Genomic DNA, 12762 nt, shown 5'->3' with positions numbered 1-12762 from the left:
AGAATTCTACATCTTGAAGAAAGTGATTTGTCTATCCTATTAGTTTTTTTTTTAAAATATGGTTTCTATTTATGTCCATTATTTATGTCAATCTCTTTTCTATGCTTTGTTATAAGATTTATTGAACAAAAAAATTACCATTTAAGATATATGTTGCAATTTTAAAAGATACTTATATAATCACATTACTCTAAAAGTATATATATATATAGTGTAATTAAACAATGTATGATTTGAACATATTTTATTGTGTAAGTAACACAAAAGGATCGGAAACAAGTTCTTACAACTTACAAGTTCCTCTCCTAATGATAATACATACAATATATACAATTGTCATAGTACATGTAATATTACATGTTACTTATAGTTATTGACTTTATAATAATTAAATTCATGGACATACATTTACAAAGTAATTGCAAATATATAGTAGATAACGTTAATGTACAGTATAGAAAGCAAAAGCAAAAAGGAATTTAATTATTAAATCTTCCAGACTCATTAATGAACTTTTGAACTGCTGAAAAAATAAAGCAGTTTGTATTGTAAGACAAATTGTCACTACCCCAAAGAAGCAAATGTGAGTTAATTAAAATTGTTTCATCAAGCCTATTAAAAAGTAATTCAAAAAGATTGTTTCTTGCATTTACATAATTCTTGCATACAAAGAAAAAGTGATAAATATCCTCCTTTTGACCACAAATACAATTGGATGACTCAATAATGTTTCTTCTATACAGATCATAATTCAAAATACAGTTGTGTCTCAACTTGGTATGTAAAATATTAATAGTGCGTTTACCAAATGAAAAATATTTTGGAGGTTGAGGAATACTTTCAGTAATGTTTTTCTTGAATATGTTGAGAGACGTTGCTTCCCTAACTTCTAATTTGAGAGAATTCCATTTCCGAATGGTGTCAGGTACAAAAGATTTTTTGTAAAGTTCTAATCTGCTGATTGGAACACTATAATTTTCGCTATTTCTTGTGTGATATTTTGAGACATTTTTTGTTACGGGAGGAATAATATTGCTCAAGTACTCAGGTACTTGATTTGTATGAATTTTAAACATGGTTATTAATTTAGCCTTATTTCGTCGACTGACCAGAGATTCCCAGCCAGTTTCTGTGTAGAGAGAATCTGTAGATGCTAAAATGGGTAAACCAGTAACAATCCTTGCAGCACTTAATTGAACTTTTTCTAATCTCTCCATGTCAAACATATTGCAACCGTCCCATACTACAGAAGCATATTCAAGAACTGGTCTAATAAACGTGATATACATTTTTGATAAATTAGTTCTACCTAGAGTAAACTTAAGTTTTTTCAAAAGTCCTAATTTTTTGTATGCACTGTTTACTATATTATTAATATATTGAGACCAACTTAAATCATTAGAAAAAAGTAAACCAAGATGTCTGTGGGTTGAAACATAGTCCAGTTGACACCCTTGAAAAAATAACTTAGGAAATTCTTCTACATGTTTCTTAGTGAAAAAAACAGCTTTTGTTTTAGACGGATTAAATTTCAATAACCACTTGTCAGACCAATCGCTGAGAATTTTCAGATCATGGTTCAATACAATTTCAATGTTTTTAGTATATAAATCACAATGCTGTAATGAATTATCATCAGCATAAAGTCTACAAAATGATAACATATTCGTTGCTACATCATTAATGTAAATAAGAAATAAAAGTGGTCCTAATACTGACCCTTGTGGAACACCAGCATTGATACATAACGTTGATGATAACTTGTTTTTGTACATTACCCTTTGTGTTCTATCACTTAAGTAACTTTTAAACCATTGTAAAAGATGCCCACTTATACCATAAGTTTGAAGTTTAAAAATTAGGGCTTCGTGCCACACCCTGTCAAAAGCTTTAGACAAATCACAAAAAATCATGCAACACATTTTCCCATCTTCTATACTTTTGACAATGCTATGATATGTTTCTAATAGTTGGAATACCGTGGAATGGCCAGGCAAAAAACCTGCCTGGTATTTATAGAATAAATTATTTTCGTGAAAGAAATTATAAACGTGCTTAAAAATTATCCTTTCCATAATTTTGCTGACACAGCTTAGCAGGGATACCGGTCTGTAGTTACTTGTAACAGATGGATCATCTTTCTTAAAGAGCGGTAGAACATGAGCTATTTTCCAATAATTTGGAAATGAATTTTCAACAAGTGATTTGTTAAAAAGCATACATAAAGGTTTTGAAATGGAAAATTTTGTATATTTCAACATTCTATGACTAATATTATCAGGGCCAATAGCCTTATTAACGGGCAAGATTGATATAATGTCAAAAACTTCTTGAACCTCTATGTGAATATCTGAAAAAAAATTATTACACATATAGTATAAATTTGGTAATGAACGATTCGCAGATTCAATATTTGAAATTGATGAAAAATATTTGTTCAAAGTTTCTGTTTTTTCAATATCTGAAAAGGCTAATGTAGGTTGTCCATTTTCAAAGAATTGCAATGGGGGTATTTCAGTTGTTGCTTTAACTTTGAATAAATCTTTCATCAACTTCCAATATATTTTACCATTCCTACTACTATCATGCAATGCAGATTCAATATTATCATAATAATTAGTTATAGCGTGTTTTTTCATATTATTTACTTTATTGCGAACGTGTCGGAATTTTGTCCAGTCGGCATCATTATTGGTTCTTAAAGCTTTGTTTCGTAAGCGGTCCCTAATTCTCATAGTTTTACGAAGCATCGAGTCGTACCACGGTTTATCGCGGGGGCGTATGGTTATAGTTTTTTCGGGTACACATTCACTAACATATGCCATAAATGTTGAAGTAAACTGTGCAACTGCCGCGTCAATATTTGGAGCGCTGTTAATTGTAATATCCCAATCGCAGTTGGAAATTAGAGAGTTTAATTTTTCAAAATCTGCATCTTTATATACCCAAATATTACGCTCGTATGCACGATTCAGTTCAATGTCGATGGAGAAGGAAATATAAATAGCCTTGTGGTCGCTAACGGACGAGTCTATGTTAAGTACGCCGGACTCGTGTACCTTTACAGCCGGTGTTGACAAAACTAGGTCAATGAGTGTGCTCGAAGTGTTTGTGACACGAGTGGGTTCATTGATATTGTTAACAAAGTTTCCGTTGGACATAATATCGTGAATTACATGAGTTTGTGGAATACTTAACAAATCAACATTTAGATCGCCTATTATAATGATATTGTCTGTGATTTCCCCGACCTTTTCAATGCTCCAAGAAAGACTGGTCCAAAAATTTCCGTCGGAATTTGGGGGTCGATACACGCAACATAGAAAATAACTACAGGTATGGCTTTCAATTTCTATCCATATGCTTTCATTACATGTTGTTTCGAATTCAGGACGCCTTATTGCTCGTAATAAATCTGATAAATATATCATTATCCCTCCCCCAAAACAATTTCTGTCCTTGCGATAAATAGTGTTAAATCCATCTAACATTAAGCTTTCGTTAGTAACATTACGATCTAGATGTGTTTCGGTAAAACAAAGTATATCAAAATCATGCACTATAGTATTAAGATTCGCGACTTTGTTTCTAATACTGCGAATGTTCAAATGTAAAATGTCAAGGACATTGGTCATAATAGGTCCCGGGTTGACTTCAATATCACCGCAGAGAAGTAAAAGAAACATGAAAAATTGTAGATAGAAATTATAAACGACAATGTGACGGCTTAAGTGTTTCATAGCTAATGCAAAAAGACAAATACTTCGAAACATAAAGATCTTAGAAAAAAATGAGAAACCAAAAAAATTGACCAGAACACTTCTGCATACACATCTGCATGAAAAATAGAAGTTACCGATTGCAGCACGGTATTGTTCTAATGAATTACCCATTGTCAATGATTAACTGTTTGATAACAATAGGGGGGAAATGATGGCTGCAATCTGTATAATGTGTCGTATATGGGTAATGAATAAGACCAAAAACCGGAAGATACACCACTAGTAGTAAACTTACAGCTGAATGAAGGTATTCAAATGAAAATGACGATACCTCAATATGACAATTGACAAAATATTGTTCAACAAAAGAGATAAACAAAACGTAGGGGTGAAAGTAATAGCATAAAAAATGTATGTGCACAATGACAAAACAAAAGGTAAATAACAATATACAAAGGTAGTTAAATAACGCATAAACGTATTGCGTTAGAATGTAGTAAATATGAAAGAAAATGAAAAAAATATGAGTTATATAAAACAGATGGTGTAATGAAAAATCAATAACACCGAAAATAAATGTACAAAAGACTGGATTGATTGATTGCTCCTCAGAAAGGAGAAAACAAAAAGTGTACTGGACGGTTCCTACTGACCAGTACAATGCTAAATATAGCATGACTATGAGAATAACGTAATGCAACATAGTGTAAACAAAAATATATACACTTAGTTCACAGTTCCGCAATTAGTGAAGTGAGTTATCGATCGTAGAATCACACAGATAGGTGTAGAAGACACAAATTTGTTAAGTTCACATATCTGAGACACATTTAGTTTATTTAGGATTTAACGCAGTCATTCGATCGGTCATCTTGTGTAGGAAAACTCTTCACCACGTCAGAATACGAGCTACGGCGCGTTTGATTGGTAGATTCGGTAGCTTCCTCAATGTCAGATTCACAGTACGCGTCCTGCATCGTTGCTGCACGAGAGACAAGAGTGTCCAAGTCTTCCTGTGTCCTGATCGAAACCCGTTTATCGTCATTACGTTTAACGAAAATCTTCCCGTCGATAGTCCAGCATCCCTTGGCACTTCCGGTGCGAACAGCCTGCCTGGCGCTGGCGTAAATGATAGATCGCTTCTTCGTAAGGGCTTCATTGATGAAGATTCTGTAACTGTTATTGGAGTTTGTGTTGAACCCTTTAAGGTTGGTTTTGTTAGCATAAACCACGGCTTTGTCTCGATATCTAACAAAACGAACGATGATGTCGCGTGGTTTTTCCTTGTTCCGAGGACCGAGTCTGTGGGAAGTGCTTATTGCGTATTTGTCCAGTTTTCTGGCATCAGGTGGCAGGACGAATGAGTTAATTGTGTTAATCACAAGGTCGTCTGTATTTTCGTTTACATTTTCCGGTATACCGGAAAATTTGAGACATGTCTTTTGAAACAATGTATGTTTGTACTTGTACAAGTACTTCTTTCATAATAGATTACTTTAAGGCTTATACTATCATTAGGTCCGTTAGAATATTTTAGAATACACCTTGGAGATAGATTTATTATGTCATTTTATTGGTATGTAATATTTTTTATAATGTTCTAAGAGTTATGCTATTTTACCAAAAAAGTTTTTTTTTACTTTTAACTTCATGCGAATTTTGTGTCAATCTTTGTGCACAGACATATACATTTTGATTTATTAGAGAGTTTGGAAGCTAACTGAATTGAAGTTGAGGGTACGCACTGTCTTGCTATGATCTTGGATGCTTGAGATGCCATTGCTCCGTGTTCCATAAGAAGAACATTGGTCGATGGATGGTTACTCTGAGATAATCTGAGTAGGTACCGAACGGGCCCCCACTCCTGACCAAAGACGGGCCTGGAGGCTATACCTACCCTAGGATTTCGACCTACAAGTAGAGCATCGCTTTTGAATTGCTTTAAAAGGGTTTGATGATAGTAGTCATTTTACAGTATATTTATCTTTTTACGAAAAAGTTTGGAAAAAACTATTAAACGTATAGCATCACAACCCTGGTCTTAATATATACACAGTTTGAAGAATTCTTGCTTTTGAGGAAAACGCGTTAAAAGTGTTTCTTTTTTATTTTTATGATAAAATAGCTACCATCTTGTACACCTTGATAAAATTAAGGAATTGTGGTTTTATCAACGCAATCTTATCATCCATGTTAGCAATATAATAAACAATAGCAAATTGAATCTTGATGAGAATAGTTTCAGGAATCTATGTATTTTCTTATTAGATTATTGTAAAGAATCTTTCAAAGATCATAGTATTAATATGATATTTTCGGTTTTAACCAGAAAATCAAATTTCAAATGATTCTGAAATATCCAATTAATACAAACTCAATTTTATATAACTTATTTAAGGAAATGAATATTGATTCAAATGATTCTGAAATATCCAATTAATACAAACTCAATTTTATATAACTTATTTAAGGAAATTCAAAGAATGTGTCGTCTGACATTAAATGGATTTTATCCCTGAATAAATCATTTACTAGATGTAGTAGAACTAGATACATACTTGCTGGAATCTGTCCCAATGGTGGTACACCTGGAAAGGTAGACTGCATAGCATCATTGACAATAGCATCAATGTTCACTTGGGCGACAGCTTCGAAAACTAAACATACATATGCACTGAAGGTTGTGAGAATTGCTCGCTTCATTATTGTATGTTTCTGATACATAATTAATATAACTTTATAAAGTAATACTTCAAGAATTAGTTTGCATCAAGCGCAAGTAGCGACTGCTGAATAAAGCTGCAAACTAAAGAAAACGGAGATGTTGGCACTTTATGTATCACTTCCATCTTCGCCATTGATTTATGGCAAACACGTCAAACGAATAAGTGATTTAAACTGACATTTGTAACTTTAAGTATAAAAAACTGTGAACCATCACGATAAAAATTAATGCCAATAGAAACCGCTTATCACTGGTTCTTTATTGTAGTTCGAATTCAAGTAATAATTTACAACCGGTTGGAGAAATTTATATAGTGAAAATCAAAAAAAAAAAACAAAAAAAAAAGTCAAATAAACCTCTAAAAGTTGAAATTTATGAATTGAAATAATTTGAACAGATTTTGCAAATCTTTCTAAAATTCTAAAGCTGGTAACGATATTGTTTCTTATGTAAGTTGTACATTGTATATATTGATATAAACAAAATTAACATATATTATCCGCCTGCTTGTTTATATTGATATATATTTATATAATATATATTGATATTAAATGAATGTTCTTTTGCTTTGAAAGACATTTTGTACAACGAATGTACAAAATCGTTTTCGTTCTTGATATATCGTTTATAAGATGTTTTTTTATTTCCTATTCGGGACCGTATAATGACATTTCTACATTAGGATGTCAATAAGAACTTTATTCTAAGCATTATAATCTACATTGCATTTAAAAAAAACGTTATTTTGAGATGTAAGAGGTTATAGTTTTGTCCCTTGAAATACCTAATAACAAGGCAGAGGATTAAGTAATTGTACTAGCTCATAAATATAAACTTGAAAAATAAACATTATTGCTTCTATCTCTTTATACAAAATATTTCACATTAAAATTTACAATGTAGTTCCATCAATGTATCGTGCATTCTTGTGAGTTACTTTGTTGGTTAAAAGAATACATTATCTAGACGTTAAATTGGTTAAAAAACCCTGAATTTTACGACCTCTATACTAGCATCACACAAGATATGTTAACTTACAAATGAAATGTCCTCATCTGCTTTTTTTTTTTTTTTAGTTTTTTTCCCACTTATTGACGATTTAAAAAAACAATTCATTAAGCTCATGACTAATCATTACCAGTTACGGACTCATTGGCAATTAAAAGTTGTTAATTAGTAAAAGACATTTATATACAACAACAATGTCATAAATAAAAAAAATACATAGCGCAACTTAACGGAGTTTACATAAAACAAAATTAATTTACATTTGTCATGTTGTGACTAAAATAATGGAAACTATCACAATTAACTATAAGATGTCGTTTCTTATTATAACAATGGAATTGTATATTATTCGTCGTATCTCAAAACAATCAAAAATTCTGTTTGACCAATAAAATATTCTTTTTGGGAATCCAAGGAGAAATCGTATTTTATTCGTTGTATCTCAGATTCATGGTGTATAAACATTTTTAATCAGCTCCTTTCGGGGTCTGGTTGATGCATAGCTGTACTATTGTCATTTATACAAGTATGTGTTCTACACAACAAAAGAAGGAATTCTTTCGTCTTTTTATATTTTAAGAGATTGCTTTTGTCTTTTATTTAGCAACAAAAATTATTAAGATAGGAAAATGGTGACAAATGTGGGTTTTGATTTTATAAGATTCCAAGCAAAGAGCAAAGCTTATAATATGCTTACTGGAATTGGTCCAACGACTAAGATTTTTCCCCGGAAAACACCTTGAAGCAAACCTAGTTGTGTCAGTTTCATTAAAAAACCAAAAAACCCTGATCGATAGTTCAAATGATTTGTAGAGAATCCTAAATTTATTGACGCATTGTCTTTTGTATTGACAGTGTCCTAATTTAGATAAAATTCTAGGAATAACCTTAAGGTTGATTTGTATGACTGATTTTTAATGTTTGATTTGACAGTCTATTATGGATTTGATTTTATATTATCATGAAATGCATTTGAAACGAAGGGTTTTATCTTTATTGGCGTTTGGTATTGGAATTATCAAGTTAAATAACCTAGTACAGAAGTGGTTTAAATGTATCTACGTTTTATTGCACATATGCTTTTTGAACACCAGAAACTATTAAGTTTCTTCTTTTTTTAAACTGAAGTGCCCATAATTCCGATTAATGACTTAAACCAATCTTCCCGCAATTTTTTCTATTTGGCACAAAATTGCACGGTTTCTCTCTCAGAAAACTTTGAACGCGAGCTTGAACAAACAAAAAAGTTTTATAAAAGATTTATCTATTCAAGACTAATATCTGCAAAAATATTTGCTCTTGATTTCCTATTCGAGAAGAGATAAAAAAAGTCTATTGGCTATTTGTATCCAATTCTAAATAACTTTTTTAAATTTTGACGTCATGTCTTGCCTGTGTATACTTTTTAATGAGATAAAGGGAATGAAAAATATATATTATATAACAACACTTTTACTGACTCGCATGCCGTTTATCATACTTATAGTAAGACTATAATTATTTATCTTATTTTCTACGACATTTCCGTTTTTCTCCATTACGACAAAGAACAAACAGCGGGTGTGACCGGTCAGCAGAAGATGCTTACACCTGATCCTACCTCTATACATTTAGAGGTCCGAGTTTGCTCTGCTCCTGTTCTGTAATTTTACTTTGAACTTTGTCACTTGTCACATGTCATTTTAACCACATGTACGAAATACCAAAACAATTTAATCTACCCGAAATACTTAAAAATGTTAAATTGTCAAAGAGATAGCTTAACTCTAATTACATATGTTGTATAAAAGATGAATATACACATGAACGCGTTTTTGATTATCATACGGCTTATAATTATGCCACCAATATAATTCAAATCGATTTCTGGGCCAAATCTTTAACAAACAAAATCATTACTTCCTTACAATTTCATTTAGAAGATTACTTGCATACAGTTAAAATATTACATTTCATGCAGTATATCAAAAGGTTAAATTAGATTTTAAAAATCCAGATTAATAACTTCTTTATTAATAAAGTTAGTTATGGATTATTTAAAAACCCGTAAAATACAAGTTGGAAATTCAAATATTGTAATTTTTTTTTATTTAAAAGACAAACGTCTGTAAGTCTGATATAAAAACAATGACGATCTTATGAATGTACATATAGTTAAAAAAGCCAATATTAAAGCTTCGAATAATGTAAAAATAACGAACTTCGATGTTAAAATGTTGAAGAAAATATCAAAAGTGGCAGTGATGCACTTTAATAGGATAACAAGATAAAAGAACGCTACGTTCGCTGAAATCTTTCAAACAACACGGCCCATCTCTCTGATGGCTCGGTTAACAGATGAATGACATAAAGTATGTACATTTTAATCAACAGAATCCAGACTTTACTGGCATATACTGCACCAATCACAGAGTAAATGAACCACAAACATGAATGCAATCGCTTTATTCTGACTGATGTCACCTCATTACAAATATAAAAACGCGGATTTGGTTATCCGGAAAATGGCGAGACTTCACATTGAGTCATTCAGTGAATCACATTTATTCAGTGTATTTCTAGGGTGTTTATATAAATGTAACTGTCACATTAGATGTTATATAAATGTTGACGAATTAATGAACTCGGCTTTTGGGTTGCTATGTAATATTTTTTTCCAGTTTCTACAGAATTTGCTGATCTGAAACAATAATTATTACAGAAATGAATATAATAAAATACACACTCATGCAGCTTAACTTCATGCATTTAATATTTTGAATTGTTTGAATACAATTGATTTAAATATTATTCAAATAAATTATTTCACTAGAAAGTTTTAGCAACTATGGCAAACAAACTTACTTAAACGACAGTAGTTTAATATCACTATTATAAATTAAATAATATTTTGAGATGGAGATGATATCTTCCTTTCTCTCGGCTGTCTGTGAGTAAAGTGTGCTAGTTTGGGAATTAGGCGACGAGCATGCCCACTCAAGACTAAAACTTGTTAAACCACTCATTTACTATTATTTCCAAAATAACAACCAATCGCACAACTCTTGTATGACCAAAACACATTAGACCTTTCACAATCAACCAATTAGCATAAAACGCAATGAATATGAATAAAATAGACATTGAAATGTAATAAATTGCAGTGATAAGTCATTCCCTATATCTTATAATCGATAATGAAAATGATGATGATGATATATGAATGAGTACATTAAATATCAATATATCAAAATAAATATTCCATGAATAAATCACCTTGTGACATGCATTTTGAATTATGTATGACAGTAAGTCAAAGTTTGTATTTTTCCAATTAAGGTTCTATCTTGAGTGGTACGAGGGTTGTCCGTGGACAAGCCTGAATTTTAATAAAAGTAGCGTTTAATATATCTTTTTCAAGCAGATTAATAATTCTTTACTAAATGGGAATTAAAAATTGTAAAATTTTATATTATTTTGAATGTATAACTACTGATACGTCTTCGTTATTAGACTCCGGACGATGACCCGGAGCAAGCGAAATTTTAATGAGATATGTTACTTATCGTTCTAAACATTCCTTTTGTGTTCCGTAAAATTCCTCAAATATTGAAATGATTTTTACATTATGACGTTGGTGATGACATTTACATAATATCTGCAAAATTTGAACGTTCACAGTAACTAAATGGCAGAGAAAGCGATGTTCGAATTCAAAAAGCCTGGACTGTCATTTCTAAAAAAAAAAAGAAAGACGTTTTCGGAAAAGGCGGAGCAGCCAGCGGTAATAAAATTTTGCGTAGGGATCTAAAAAAACTCCTACAGAGACCCGCATATTTCTAAAACAGTCGGAAAACTTAGGAATCTGAGCTATTTCTTAGTATTTTAGTGGTACAAAAGGTTTAGTAGTTTTTCTGACACACGCAATACCCTATGGCAAAAGGGTAAATTCTGATTACTATTGCAAGGTAATTTAAACTTTTAAATTAAAATCAAATATTCATGGTTTTAATCTAATTTATTTATTTGAATAAAAAAAAATAAATGTTTCACCATATTTTAATCAATAATAACATTGCATTAATTTGCTTTCTAGAAATATTAAATGTTATTTAATTAAATTGTTGAGGCGGTATTAAAGGTTATTTGTTTTCTTGTTAGGTTCTGAGGAGGGATTTTGCACAGGCACCTAAAAAGAAGCACCCTTACCTATGGAGGGTAATCGTGTTCAAAAATCCAGACATGTAAACTTGTAAATCCGAATATGCAATCGTGTTGATGTGTGAGCCTGAGCATGAATATGTGTAATTCTGATCGTGTAACCTATAAAACTCGGGCATAAACATGTGTAAGATTTGACTCAGTTCCTTCGCATGATGCACATTTTGCAACTTTATTGTTTACATTAGTTAATTAAACCTTCAACTTTGCACACTTTCAATCCGTAGTTTCTGCGTTTGTAACTTCAGGCTCGGCAATAGCACATCTGACATGATACAAATTGACAAATGTAAAGTCTACAAGTTTGTCGAATTTTGACATGACCTTATATGGCAACTGCCTTGCTGCGGGAAAAGGCATGCCGTAACCACCGGACCGGAATGAACGAAAAATAAACATAATATTCAGCTAAACTGTTGCAATAAGCTTTTAATGAACGACACCTTTTCTATCGAAAACGCCAGTATTATTTTTAGAAAAAAAAATTGAGGCATGATTGAAACTGGACCAAACAGGAAGAGGTTCATGTAGAAAAAAAATCGTTGCCGATGTGACGAATGCGATAATTTCCGTAATATAATTCTCATGGTATTATAAAAGGAAATGCCTAATATCTTATATCTCATGACATGTAATTTAAACTGGAATATAAGTAAATGCGTACTCTTTTCTAGAAATGAGACGGATCAAGAAATTTCCTAAGGGGGTAAATATATTTTGAGCGGTATGGGGTTCGAAGACCGCCGTGAGGTATGCTTCTGAATTCTAAGAATTTTGAGAGTGAATTTTTAACCGGGTTTCCGATTATTGAAATAGTAAAAATTGCAGACGGGCGAGTGGCTGTCAAAAAGGTACCCTTATTGTACCAATAACTCCTCGAACAGTTTTCAAGATAGGAGGTTGTTCTTTTGCAGATCATTTATACATATATATCAGAAGTATGCAAATTGCTAGGATTTTGATTTCTGATAATTTATAAAAATATCAGCTGTTGAACTTAGTCATTTTTGGGCAAAAACATTGCATATAGAGTACCCCATTTTTACTCTTGTTTTTTTTCTGAATTAGTTAGAATAAACGACCTGCAAGGATTTGGTAATTTTTCGC

Source organism: Magallana gigas, chromosome 5 (assembly GCF_963853765.1).
Source record: "Magallana gigas chromosome 5, xbMagGiga1.1, whole genome shotgun sequence".
Taxonomy (NCBI): domain Eukaryota; kingdom Metazoa; phylum Mollusca; class Bivalvia; order Ostreida; family Ostreidae; genus Magallana; species Magallana gigas.
This window is presented reverse-complemented; position numbering follows the sequence as displayed.